This window comes from Octodon degus, unplaced genomic scaffold, assembly GCF_000260255.1.
Source record: "Octodon degus isolate 3935 unplaced genomic scaffold, OctDeg1.0 scaffold00125, whole genome shotgun sequence".
In the NCBI taxonomy this organism is placed as follows: Eukaryota; Metazoa; Chordata; class Mammalia; order Rodentia; family Octodontidae; genus Octodon; species Octodon degus.
The window spans coordinates 8,309,594-8,324,173 of record NW_004524701.1 but is presented as its reverse complement, the minus strand read 5'-3'; the positions used below and the strand labels follow the sequence as shown (position 1 = coordinate 8,324,173).

At 35.2% G+C, this 14,580-nt stretch overlaps 1 protein-coding gene and 1 pseudogene across 1 annotated transcript in view; both read right to left on the bottom strand.

Annotated features, from left to right (window-relative positions):
• Nucleotides 1-10,310, bottom strand: part of LOC101583952 — a 52,869-nt pseudogene extending 42,559 nt beyond the window's left edge.
• LOC101584331 (ATP-binding cassette sub-family G member 2) overlaps nucleotides 1-14,580 on the bottom strand; it is a 209,682-nt gene that overhangs the window by 187,147 nt on the left and 7,955 nt on the right. The window lies entirely within an intron of this gene.

Sequence of the window (14,580 nt, the reverse complement as noted above, 5' to 3'; positions counted from 1 at the left end):
AGAGAGAGAGAGAGAGAGTCCAGCTCAGCCCACCAGGGGGCAGGGCTGGCTGGCATGTGGTGCTGGGGGATTGAACCGCAGTCCCTGATGCTTTTGCCAAGCTTGTTCTAAGTAGGTGCTTTAGACCACTGAGCCATCTCTCCAGCCCCCTAAATACATTTTAAAAAATAGCAATTTTCAGTGATAAATAATGATTCCATTCCTTTTTAGGAGTTTTACAAGATATATTCTGGAATGTGAAACAAAAATAATATGATTATACCTTATAATGCTTAGGATAAGGATGTATATTATATTTTAAAAATTTATGGAATGATAAAGACCTTTGTGGAATGACAAGTACTTGTAGTTGATGAAGGCAGAAACAAATAACTTACCCAGAGCAGCAGCTCATCTTTAGTGGTTTCATCTGCAAGGATAAAGCTTATCTGCTTATTTCTAGGCAACTATTTTCATGTGATTCTCAGTCTGTCTTGTGCTCCCTATTTTGAGGCTCCACTTAGGTGTTAATGTATGATGAATGCTTAGTATAATGTGAACACTCAATAAATGTTGCTGTAACTAAAACAAGCACTATTTTTCCCTCTATTCCTGTGACAGCATAACCTTAAATAATTGATCTTAAAATTTTATGTTAAAAAATTCACATTAAGGTATTAATGACAAATAATATTGTTATCTACTTGCCTTCCGAACATTATTCTTTTTTTTTTTAATGTATTTAGTATAGGGTCTACAGGGTCCCACTATGTAGATCACATTCGTAGTGATTCTCCTGTTTCTAGCCTCCCAAGCACTGAGATTAGAGACTCGCTCCACCACACCCAGTCTCAGTCTCCTCAGAGAGCCCTGGGGGTGAGGCCAGCATGGCAAGCCGGGGATTGAACCCCAGCTGCTGTGCTCTGCCTAAGCAGGCACTTTAGTCTGCTGAGCTATCTGGCCAGCCCTACAAGCATTAATCTTTCTACAGTATTTTTATAAGGCACAACACCTAACATTATGACTAATCTCCAGAATTTAGGGAGATTAATGTATATAGTTTCTACTAGTATCCTCTGTATTACATTAAAGAAGGGGAAGAAAAACAAATTTTTTCTATATCTTTCATGAGATGGGGCTTCCCACAATGACAGATAAAACAGAGGAAAACAACAAGCCAATAATATATATACTTCCTATATATGTAGAACACTCTGAGAAATGAAATCTGTTTTTAAATAAATACAAAATAGTAATAAAAAGAAAAAATAGAAATGAAATAGAATTTCACTAAAAATAATATGAATTTGACAATATTTGTTGTATCACATAATGTTGTCTTCAAATTAGTTGTTCACATTACCAGTTATAGGCATGCAAAATTAGGAAAAAAAGAAAAAATGTTATAAGAAATTAAGAGGTAAGAGGGAAAAAAAAGAAAAATGAGGGGCTGGGGAGGTGGCTCAGTGGAATAAGTGCTTCCCTGGCAAGCGCAAGGGCCTGAGTTCAATCCCCGGTTCCACCCAAAAAAAAAAAAAAAAAAAAGCCCTCAAAATAAATAAATAAATAAATAACTGCTCCTTTCTGTAGACCAACAGAAATCCACAGTACAATTATCCAAACAATTCTGCTTATATATATAAATATATCTCTTTACTTCTTTTCTTCTCATCTTAGTAATTTCTTCCTTTTGAACAAGTTCATTCCTTTGCACAGTATCTATTGTACCTTTCAGATTTTGCTTACTCTTTCATATCCTTACATTAGAGAGGCAATGTGATGTTTGTGCATGTGGGTCTGACATTTCACTTAAGAGTATGGTCTTGAATTGCACTCATTTACGGATAAAAGTCTGAAATTTATTCTTTTTTATAGCTGAATAATGCTTCATCATGTAAAAGTACCACATCTTTTTTTATTCATTCCTCAGTTGACAGACATCTGGGTTCCTTCTAAGATTTAGCTATGACAGATTCGACCCAGAGCGCAGGCCTGGCAAATGAGTGAGACCACCTGGGGCCACCGGATCCTTAATCAACCCAGAGCCCAGGCCCCCATGTGAATGAGACAGCCCAGGGCCTGCTGGATCCTCATTCAACCCACAACGCAGGCCTGGGATGCGAGTAAGACTGCCCAGGGCCCACTGGATCCTCATTAGACCCAGAGCCCAGGCCTGGCATGTGACTGAGAACACCAGGGGTCTGCCAGATCCTCATTCGACCCAGAGTGCAGGCCCAGCATGGAACCTACAGCAGAACACCCTGCAAAGAGGCTAGAGGCAAGACTCACCCAGCTGATACAGGAACAGAACATCTTGCCAGAGTGGCACAGAGAGTTCAACTCCAAAGGCTGCAACAGGAAGAAGAGCACAGCAACCAGATCCAACCCACACCCACCTGGATGATTTTGAACTTGGTAGATCCAGACCTGGTGCTAAGGTAATAACGCTATCTAAACTCTACACCAAAGGTCAGAAGATAGTGCTGTAGAAAATGACAAAGAGAAGAAACAAAATGCAGTCTCAGGCCCCAAGACCACCAGAACAAATGTAGAAGACACTAGCATAGAGGAAATTGGAAATCACACACCTGAAACCTCTGAAATAATAGCATTGGAAGTAAAGAAACAACTGCAGAAAGGTATAGAGGAAATCAGATCAGAAATAACTTCTCAAGTAAAAAAAGAAATGATGGGCCTGGCCATAGCTCAGTTCTTTAAGTGGCTGCTTCCACAAAGCTGTGAGCCTCAGGTTGCTATAGTTCGACTCCCACAACACTCCAGCCAGACAAACCATGCCTGAGGGCATTCAGAGAAAAAAAAATGATAACTATAATGAAAGAAGTACTAAGTATTTCTAAAGAAGATACTGAAAAAAATAGAGCAAACTATAAAAATGATGGAATCCTTGAATAAGCAATATAGGAAATAAATAGACTGCTTGAAGCAGAACCAAAGTAATATACAGGAATTTAAAACCTCAATCACAAGCTGGCAAAACTGTTTGAATGAAAGTGAGAATAGATTTTCAAACTTTAAAGACACCATTGCAGCTAGTGAAAAAGTAAGAAAAGATCTCTTAAAACAACTAGGATGCAGGAAAAAAATCATTCAATACCTGCAAGACGATGCAAAGATGAACAACGTGAGACTAATAGGCATCAATGAGAAGGAGTCAATATAAATGATATAAAAAGAATATGGGCAGAAATGCAGAAAAGTTCCCAAATATAGGGAAACTATCTGACATTTAGTAACTGAAGCATACACAACTCAAAATAACATCAATCTAATTAAAAACACACCCAGACATATAATAATCAAGATCCCAGAAATTCAGCACAGGAACACTATACTAAGAGCCACTAAAGAAAAGAAACAGATCACATTTAAAGGAAAACCCATCAGGACAACAGCAGATTTCTCTTCACAAACCATCAAGTCAAGAAGAGCATGGAGCAAAATACTTCAAGTCTTGCAAGAAAACAAATTGCAACCCAAACTGATATACTCTGCAAAACTCTCTTTCAAGTATAATGGAGAAGTGAAATACTTCCATGACAAAGAACAACTTAAAAATTTCATGATGACAAAACCAAACCTACACAGACTACTAAAAGATGTTCCACAGAGGGAGCAAAATGACAACTCCATGAATGAGAATGGAAATAACCCACCAAATAGGGCAAACAATTAAACAGGAGAATAAGGTATACAAAAGCAGTCTTTCAGTTATTCTTTTGTATACAGCAGCAATTAAACACAGGAGAATAAGGTATACAAAAGCAGTCTTTCAGTTGTTCTTTTGTATGATTCTGTCTGGGTCTACAGGGTGGATGACAAGGAAGTAGCAGTAGCTCAGTCCCACAAGTGACACCTGGTCACCAGCAAGTGTTATGGACATTATCCATGTCCATGACACACTAGAACTTTGTGCAATATCCTATCCCCAAACTGTTAGAAGTGATGGTCATTTATTTGTCATTCCAGTATTTATCTTATGTTTTATTCTTAGTAATTCTTTACTATCATGAAAACTTTTTCTTAGTTCAATTGTTTTGAAACATTAAATTTTTAATTAATTAGTATTTAGTTTTCTGAATATTGCTTAATCTTAATTTTTGTTTTAAGATTTTTATTGTATATTTGACTTACAATCTCTTTAAAAGACATAGTATGATATTTTCTCGTAGTATTAGAAACTTTAAAAAGTATATTTCCATTTCCTATTGAATTTATATTACTTCTTCCCTATCTTTTATACACACACACACATAAATATGTGTGTGTATGAAAAAATGTGTGTATAACCTGATATAAGATTGTCAGGTCATACACATATGTGTGTGTATGAAAAAAAAGTGTATAACCTGAAATAGATTGATACCATTTCATAAAAATCTTTAATGACCTTTTAAATGGGTTCATCTAATATATTTTACATAGTCCTGTATAACTATCATTTTGAGAGCTCTTTATTGTTCATCCAGCAGCATACAGCAACTTCTTTTGCCTTCTGAATTATGGTCTTTGTTATTTCCTATATGCTACGTCTGGAGGTATTAAAATACTGAGTTTGTAAACCTAGAAAATATTTTACTTTTAGTTTTCAAAGGTATGTTTGCTAAATATAAAATTCAAAGAGGACAGATCTGTTTTTCTCCTTTCCTTCAGTCCTTTAATTATTCTAGTTTCTTACACACTTCGTCTTTTTTTTCTTTTCTCTTTCTAATGTGGAATAAGATGCTATTTAATTTTGTTCTTCCATAGCTAATTTGTTTTACGTATATGATTTAATGATTTTTTTCTTTACACTAAGTTTTGGACAATTTCATTTTTGTGTATCGGGGTATGATTTTATTCAAATTTCTTGTGCAAAAGGTTCACTTTTCTTGGAAATGTGGTGTTATAAGTTCAATTAAATCCAGAAATTTTAAATCCTTAAATATTTATTGCGTACCTCTTTCTACTTTGAGAATTCTAATTATATGAATATAAGTTTCTTGATTTTGAGACAGAGTGAACTATTATATGACTGATCTGTAAATTCTCCATTTTTATTTTGGACAATTTTTATTATTATATTCATTTAAGTTTATAAATTATTTACAATGAACAATCTATAAAAAATCATAATAAAGCCATGAAAATAAAAAAAAAAAAAGAAATCTGGCATACACACACAAAACTAAAATAAAAAAAATAAAATTCCTGCAAAAAAAAATTAGCTATGACAAATTGCACAGCTATAAACATGTGTGCACAAATATCACTATGGTATGATGTTTTCAGTTCTTCAAGAAAAATACCCAGAATTACTGGGTTGAATGGAATTACCAATTCTAGCTTTTTGAGGAATCTCTACACTGATTTCCAGAGGTTATACCAGTCTGCACTCTCACCAACAGTGGAGAAAGGTTTCTTTTACCTCACAGCTCCTTCAGTATTTGTTATTGGTTGACTTCTTGATGACAGCCATTCTTTCTTGGGAGGAATGGAATCTCAGTGTTGCTTTAATTTGCATTTTTAAATGACCAATGATGCTAAACATTTTTTCATGTTTATTTGCTATTTGTGTTTTTTTATCTGAGAAGTGTGTATTCTCAAATGCCCATTGTGCATTGGGTGTTTGAATTTTGGGGGCCTGAGTTTTAAAAAAAATTATATGTTCTAGATAGAAGGTCTTTATTAGAGGGACAGTTGGCTATAATTTTTTCTCAGTTTATGGGCTTTCTTTATACTCTGTTGGTGATTTCTTTTGATGTGTAGAAATTTTTCAAACAGATGAGATGCCCGTTGTTGATTAGTTGAAGTATTTCCTTCAAAGTTTAGATTGTTTCATAAAGTCTTTGTCTACCACTATGTCTTTAAGATTTCTACATACATTTTTCTTCAGATTTAGTGTTTTGATTTTAATGTTTAAATCTTTGATCCATTTTTACTGTAGTTCAGACCATGATGAAGATTTGGATCTAGTCATTGTTTTGAGATGTGGAAAGCCAGATTTTCCAGCACCATTTATTAAAGAAGCTGTTTTTCTGTTCGTTAATGTGTTTGGCCCCTTTGTCAAAAATAAGGTGGCTGAGTGTGTTTTTAGTTGTGTCAGCATCTTTCAATCTGTTCCACTGATTTTCAGGTCTATTTTTTTTTTTTTGCCTGTACCATGCTGATTCTATCACAGCTGCTTTGTAGTTTAATTCCAAGTTTGCGGTTGTGATGCCTCCTGCCTTTGCTTTGATGCTCAGGATTGTTTTTGCTATGCTAGGTTCTTCTCATCTCAGTAATTTCTTCCTTTTGAACAAGTTCATTCATTCTGATAAATTTAAGGAATATTTTCTCCAGATCAGTGAAGCATGTGAAAGGTGTTTTAGTCAGGATTGCACTGAATCTGTGTAACAATTTTGGAAGTATGGTCATTTTGACAATGTTGATTCTTCCTATTGCCAAGCAAGGAATATCCTTCCATTTTCGGAAATGCTCTTCAATCTCTGTTCTCAGAGTACTTTAATTTTAACTGTATAAATCTTTTCCTTCCTTTGTTAGATTAATTACAAAGTATTTCCTTGTTTTGGATCTTATTGTAAGACCTGTGGTTTCCCTAATTTATCTTTCAGTGCATTTATTGTTTTTGTACAAAACTGCTATTGATTTTTGACGATTGACTTTGTATCCTGCTGCACTACTGAATTTGGTTATGAAATTTATAAGTCTCTTGGTGGAGTTTTGGGTCTTCTCAGGAGAGTATCATGTCATCTGCAAATAATAATAATTTCATTTCTTCCTTTCCAATCTTTATTCCTCTTATTCTTCTCTTTTATCTAATGGCTCCAGCTAATGTTTAGAACTATACTGAACAGGAGTGGTGATAGTGGACATCCTTGTCTTGTTCCTGATTTCAAAGTGAAGGTTTTCAGTTTTTAACCATTTTGTATGATGTTGGCTGTTGGTTTCTCATAGATGGCTTTTACCATGTTGAGATATAGACCATCTATTCCAGTTTTCTGCAGGACTTTGAATATGAATGAGTGTTGGACTTTGTCCAAATCTTTTTCTGCATCCATTGAGATGATCATGTAGTTTTTGTCTTTGGCTCTGTTAATGTGGTGTATTACATATTTGGATTTGGGTATATTAAATCATTTCTACATTCCTGGGATGAATCCTACTTGATTGTGATATAGAATCTTCTTGATGATGTGTTGCATTATTTGGTAGTATTTTATTGAGAATTTTTGAATCTATGTTCATTATAGAGATTGGCCTATGTTTCTCTTTTTTAGTTGGGTTCTTCTCTGATTTGGGTATCAGAATAATGCTTGTCTCCAGGAATGATTTCAGGAAAATTGCTTCCCTTTCAATTTCACTGAAGAGATAAGAATGTTGGCATTAAATCTTCTCTAAATTTCTTGTAGAATTCAGCTGTGAATCCATCATGTCCTGGTCTTTTCTTCATGGGTAGATTTTATTACATTTTCAACTGCATTTTCTGTTATTGGGTTATTCATAATTTGTGTATCTTTTTGACTCAGTTTTGACAATGCATATGTATGTAGGAAACTGTCCATTTCCTCTGTGCTTGGAAGTAGATACTGATAATCTTCTGAATTTTTATAGAATCTAGTGATTTTGCCCTTTCCATTCCATATTGCATAAATTTGAATTTTTTCTTTGCTTTTAATGATAAGGTTGGCTAAGGGGTTATCCATTTTATTCTTTCAAAGAATCAACTCTTAATTCTTTGTATTGTTTTCTTCATCTCCATTGCATTAATTTCTTCTCTAATCTTTATGATTTCCTGTCTTTTTTTGCCTTTGAGCTTAACTTGGTCTTTTTCTAGGAGCTTGAGGTGCAGCATAAGATCAATTATTTGGGCTTGTTTTGTTTTACTAAGGTGTGAATTTATTCTTATAAATTTCCCTCTTAAGACACCTTTCATTGTATCCCACAGTTTCTGGTAAGTTTGTATCTGTATTTTCATGTGATTATAAACTTTGTTTAATTTTTTTCTTTAATTTCATCTGTGAACCACTAGTTGTTTGGGAGGTTGTTATTTAATTTTCATGTGTTTATGGTGTTTTTGCAATTTCTTTTGTCAATAATCTCCAGTTTCATTGCAGTATGTTTAGATAATACGCAATGAATAATTTAAATTACTTTGCATTCACCTAAGGATGTTTCATGTTGAGATGAGTTAATGTTAAACTAATGTGAAAAAATTACTCTGTTCAACTTTCTGTGACCCTGCTTCCTTCTAAGACTGCAAGGAGGCTTGGTGTACCATTCATAAATCATCAATAGACTCAGTTCCCGGAATAGACCTACAAAATACATCAGTGTAAAGGTCAAAATGTTTCTAACTGTACAAAATAACTAAGGTATTGCTAACCAACAAAAAGTATTGCTGTGGTAGCCAAGACCACATATACGTAGATGTCCATTAAACAAGAACAATGCTCCCAGAGAGAATGTATGCTGAGTAATGGTCATGCTGTCCCTAAAGGTACTCTTCCATGTTAAATGACAAACTTGTTTGCCAAACACCAGCTTTAAAACCTCTCTACTTCTAAGGTTCCTCGCTGTTTGTCCTCTCCTGTGAGTATGGTCCAGCGGTACTGGGCCTGGTAATAAAAGGATCATAAATTTTAATATTGAATTCTGGTCTGGTTTCTATGTTGAGAACCCATAACACATGTTAGTACATGGCTTTTGGAGAATGTCCCATGTGCAGCTGAGAAGAAAATGTATTCTGATGTTGTAGGGTGGAACACTCTAAAGGTCTAAGTCCTTTTCTGCACAAGTTTGGTTTACTTCTATTATTTCTTTGCTGATTTATTACCTACTTGATCTATCTCTTTGTGATAGTGATGTGTTAAAGTCCCTCCTTACAATTTTATTATTGCTCATTTGATTTTTTCTACTTTATTAAAATACTGAATTTATTTCACATGTATATTTGTCTCCCTACCATTTCAATGTCTGACCACCACTACTATGTCTTATCATAACATTCCATACATACTTAAAACCAAATAAAGGGTGGAGTTACATCTTTAAAAACTAAACAGGTATTTCAGACAACACATTCTTGGCAATGGCACCTGGACAACATTTATCAAACACAGTAAAGAAAGTTCTCACTTTGCATTATAAAAAGGATAGCCAGATACCAACTGTTACAGAAATGAAAGAAGACAGAAAACCTTAACAAACTTTAAACTGTTTTCTTAAAGACAGCTGGCCAATAGCTCAGCAGATTAAAGCACCTGCTGAGGCAGGTGCAGGGGCCAGGGGTTCAATCCCAGGGCCTGCTGTGCTGGTCCCACCCCCGGGGCGCACTGAGATGGCATTAGAGACTGGGCATGGTGGTGTGTGCCTGTAATCCCAGCACTTGGGAGGCTGTAAATAGGAGGATCACTCTGAGTCTGATCTATGCAGTGAGACCCTGTACACCCATACCCTGTACTAAATACAAAAAAAAAAAGAGAGAGACAGAAATAGAGAGAGACTTCCTCCACTGCCAGAGATCTTGAATAGCCTCCTGGTCAGTAATCTGGAAGCAATTCCTCACATAATTGATGAATTTGGCTTCCACTTTGGGAAGAGAACCACCTTTCTCTATACTTGCTTGCATTTTTCCTTTAATGTCTTCTACAGAACTAGGTGTTTTAGGAGACTTTTCCTGTTTCTTGAAGGATTCCTGCCCTTTTTATGTTGGCATTGATGGTTTTGAGTCTTTTTCATTCTGGTTTGACTTTTGGCTGGAGTACCTCATATCAATTTCTTCACTGGAGCTTTCTCTTCCATTTCTTCATCATTAAAATCATCATCCTCATCCTCATTGTCCTCACTGTCTTTATCAGTAGTGAGTTTTACTTTTTTTTGTGGAACCTTGCTGCCACCTCCAGGGGCAGATTGCTTTCCAGATATACTTAAGAATTGTATATCTTCTTCTTCCTCTTCTAACTCTGCATCTTCTTCCATAGCTACTAAATGCTGTCCACTAATATGCACTAGCCCTGAACCACACCTCAACCTAAAGACAACAGGTGCATAATTTCAAAGCCCCCAAGGGAAACTGTTGGCTATACAGACATTTTCAAAGTTGCCAGTATTATTTTAATTGGACTGCCTTCATAATTCATAGTCTCTGCTTCAACAATGTACATTTCATCCTTTGCACTAGTCCCTAAACTGACCACTCTTAATGACAACTGGTGCTCATTTTCATCATTATCCACCTTAAAGTGGCAATCTTTGTCAGCCTTTAGTTCACAACCGAAGAGATAGTTCTGGGGCCTCAGGGGGCTCATGTCCATATCCATCAAATCTTCCATGAAGTGGTGGCACACTTAGGTGAGAGAGAACATCGACAGAAGTGAATGAGTACTGCTCCACAGAACAGATGCACAGGACAGAATCACAACAGAGCTCATTTGATTTTTTTATCTCTGTTAATATTTATCTTATGTAGTTGGCTACTCCTACATTGATGCATATATATTTACAATTGTTATTTCTTCCTCTTGAAATTTCCCCCTAAGAAGTATGTAGTGACATTCTTTATCTCTTTTAATCATTCTTGGTTTGAAGTTGACATTATCAGCAACCTGAGTAGCTACACCTGCTTTTTTCTGGGCTCCGCTCCATGAAGAATTGTTTTCAATTCTTTGCCTTTACATCTATGAATTTCCCTTTACATCTATGAATTTTCTTTTGAGTTAAATGTAATTCTTGAGGAACCTAGCTTTCCTGGAAAAGCCCAGTAGACACTGGCACACAGGCACTAGGTATTCAGGTGAACTAGCCTGCTTGATGAATCCAGGTATCCAGCACACTTTCCAGGGCATTTGTCATGTAGGTCTCCATTAACCTGGATAAGTATGCCAGAGGAATCCAGATGCTGGGCCAATCACTGTATATGAAGGGAAGCACCTGGAACCTGCTAATTGGCTTGACCAGAGGAACACAGTGTAAGTCCACTCTAACAAGTAGAAAAATTTTGTATACAGTCTCCCAATTTACAATCTGTTTTGTTATATAACTATAGATTTTGCACCTATGATCTAAAGTACAAAACCATTAGTTATGAAATTTTGTCAATTTCTAAATTTTTGCTTGATATTATTATGATTTGGCTAATCACATTACTGTAACTATGATGTCAAATCTGGCTCAACCACTTTTTCACCCTTGGGTAATAATATTGGGAATTCCAAGAATAATAATCTCACAAAAGCTCTACAAACAAAGGACAGAGGAAAGTTCCAAATGGAAACAATGTCCTAGTCTCAATCAGTAGAGAAGGAAGTTATCTAAGGACAGACACAAAACAAGAATCTCCAACATACAGAAAATTTCCGAAAATAACACTCTCCCTAGAGTGGCTCTGATAATATTGATGTAGCTAAGTACTATCAAAATTTTACAAGAATTGTTATAATCTAAATAGTTCTTTCTGAAACAGAAAATGAGGGCTAGGGAGATAGCTCAGTGGAATAAGTGCTTGCCTGGCAAGTGCAAGATCTTGAGTTTGATCCCTGATGCCACCAAAAAAAAAAAAAAAAAAAAGCAACATTCAAATAGAAAGTGAGAAGAAAAAGGAGTAAAATACAGTCTCAGACTTAATTTTGCAGACCAAAAAATTAGAGAAAAAGACGGACTACAAGGATAGTTAATATCTGGGCCCTAGCCCTTCAAGGTCAATGAGGACTCGACGTAAGAGAACCTGTAACATCCTGTAACTCAGTGATGTCCCAAATTTTCTGTTCAAGGAGATCATGGGGCCACAGAGGAAAAGGATCAATGATGTACAGTGGGCCTAAGGAGAGTCACCTTGAGAGAAAACAATCTCTGAGGTTCTCACAGAGAGCAAATTGGTCAAGCAATAGCCGTGACTCATCGAGGTAGCTAACACTGACAAAAGATCTACAAACTGCCGTACATGGTTTCAGGGTAAATCCTGAGGGGATTTTACTGACCTTGTCAGATACAAAAGCTATATTTTTTTTGTTATGTAGGTCTTGCTTTATCTTGGTCTTAACCATCCAGCACAAAAGTATAAAAATGAGGTATAAGAAGTAAAGCCATATTAATATGCTGAGCTGTAAAAGGCTCAAGTCAACAACTTCTAACATTGCCAGTCATGCAGGTAACCCACTACTATTATAGACTAGACTACTGGACTATATTGGATTACTCTGCTGAATTCATGCACCTACAATATGAATGGCAATGGAACACACACCTCTGACAAAAGCAAACAAAAAAGGGAGATATAAATGAAGGACCATTTTGTAATGAAAAAAAAATATATATATATACATATATGTATATATCTGTATATACAAAATAGCATAGATATACAGCTACTTTTTCTACATCTTCAGCCTGAATTTTTAATTTTTTTCTTAAATTTACATGTATTCTTACAAATTTTCCTTTTAATTTTTTAAAGAATACAAAACAGTGATTAAAAATAGCTTTAGAAATGATACAAAATTTCACTGAACAAAGTAATAGGGATTCAACAATAGTTGCTCTAATACGTGATATCTTCAAATTATTAGAAGCCAGATATTAACATACAAGATTGGAATAAAGAGACAATGAAACAAAACAATAAGAAAAAATTGTAAGAAATTCAACAGAAAAATAAATAAGAAGAGTTAAAAGAAAAAAAAATTAAGCATTAACTGCTCCTTTCAAAGGAACCACAGAATTCAGCAGTACAATTATTCAAATAACCCATTTATGTTCCTGAATATATCATGTTTCCTTATTCCACCTGTCTTTTTCATCATCTGAGTTTTTCCTTCCCATTCAATACATTCTTTCCCATGCACAGTATCTATAGTACCTTTCAGATTTTAATTACTATTTCAGGATCTCACACTAGTGAGATAATACAATGTTTGCACATATGGATCTGATTTATTTCACTTACTATTATATTCCCTAGTTGGATCCAAATATACAAAAAGGCTTGAATTTATCTTTTTTATATCTTTTTTAAAAATAATTTTATTGAGAAAGAAGTAGCAATGAGATAGTTGCAAAACAGGTTAGTATCAAACAGTTACAATAATTAATACATTGCATTTTGTTGTCTTTGTAGTAGTTATTCATAGTCAAGATGCAGACATGATATCTTGTCTAAACACTATTAGTTCAAAACTTTCTTCTCATTGAACTAAGAAAAAGTATCTGTACATCTATGCTATTTTGTATCTACAGATATATATAGATAGATATATAGATATATAGATATATACAGATTCAAAGAGATATGCAAGAAATTAAAAATTCCATTAAAATCTGGAGAAACCATTTGAATGAAACTGAAGATTGACTGTGAGACCTTGACGATTTCAATGCAACTAGCAACAAGGAAAGGAAAGATCTCTTAAAGGCCACAAGAAACAAGATAATAATTCAATGGCTACAAGATGACACAAAGATGAACAACATAAGACTAATAGGTATCACTGAAAAAAGAAGTGGTCAACACAAACAACATAAAAAGACTATTTGCAGAAGTAATAGCAGAAAATTTCCCAAGTATGGTGAAAGAATATGACACATAGGAAGGGAGGCATATAGAATTACGAATAGCATCAATCAAAATAAATCTATGCCTAGACATATAGTAATCAAGATACCAGAAATTCAGTGCAAGAACAACATCCTAAAAGGTGTTAGGAAAAAGAAACAGATCACATTTCCTTTCACATTAAAGGAAAGCCCATCAGAATCACAGATTTCCAAACACAAACCATCAGGTCAAGAAGCTTTGAGTGAAGCACTTTAAGTCCTAAAGGAAAACAACTTCCAGCCCAAATTACTATACCCTGCAAAATTTTCCTTCAAAATTAATGGAGTAAATTCTTTAATGACAAAGAACAACTAAAGAAATTCATGACCAGCAAACCGTCCCTAGAAAGAATACTGACAGATATTCTAGCAAGAGACCAAAAGTACCACAATTACACGAAAAACAATAGAAAGAAACCAACAAACCAGGCAAGCAATTAAACACAGGAAAAGTAGGGAATCAACAGTAGAAAAATAACATGAGAAATATAAGCCAATACATATGAATTATAACCACTAATGTAAATGGTCTCAATTTTCCAATTAAAAGAAACAGACTGGCAGAATGGATCAAGAAACAAAATCTAGTAGCTTAGCAGATTAAAGCACCTGCTTAAGCAGACGCAGCAGCTGGGGTTTGATCCCTGGCATGCTGTGCCGGCCCTGCCCATGGGGCTCACTGAGATGGTGATTGAGACTAGGCATCATGGCGCACACCTGTTATCCCAGCACTTAGGAGGCTATAAACAGGAGGATCACTTTGAGTCCCATCTATGCAGTGAGACTCTGTAGACTCTGTCCTAAGTACAAAAAAAGAAAGAGAGAGAAAGAGAGAGAGAAAGAGAGAGAGAGAGAGAGAGAGAGAGAAAAGAAAAGAAAACAGAGGACTGGGGAGATAGATCAGTGGAATAAGTGCTTGCCTGGCAAGTGCAAGGTCCTGACTTTGATCCCTGGTACCACAGAAAGAAAGAAAGAAAGAAAGAAAGAAAGAAAGAAAGAAAGAAAGAAAGAGAG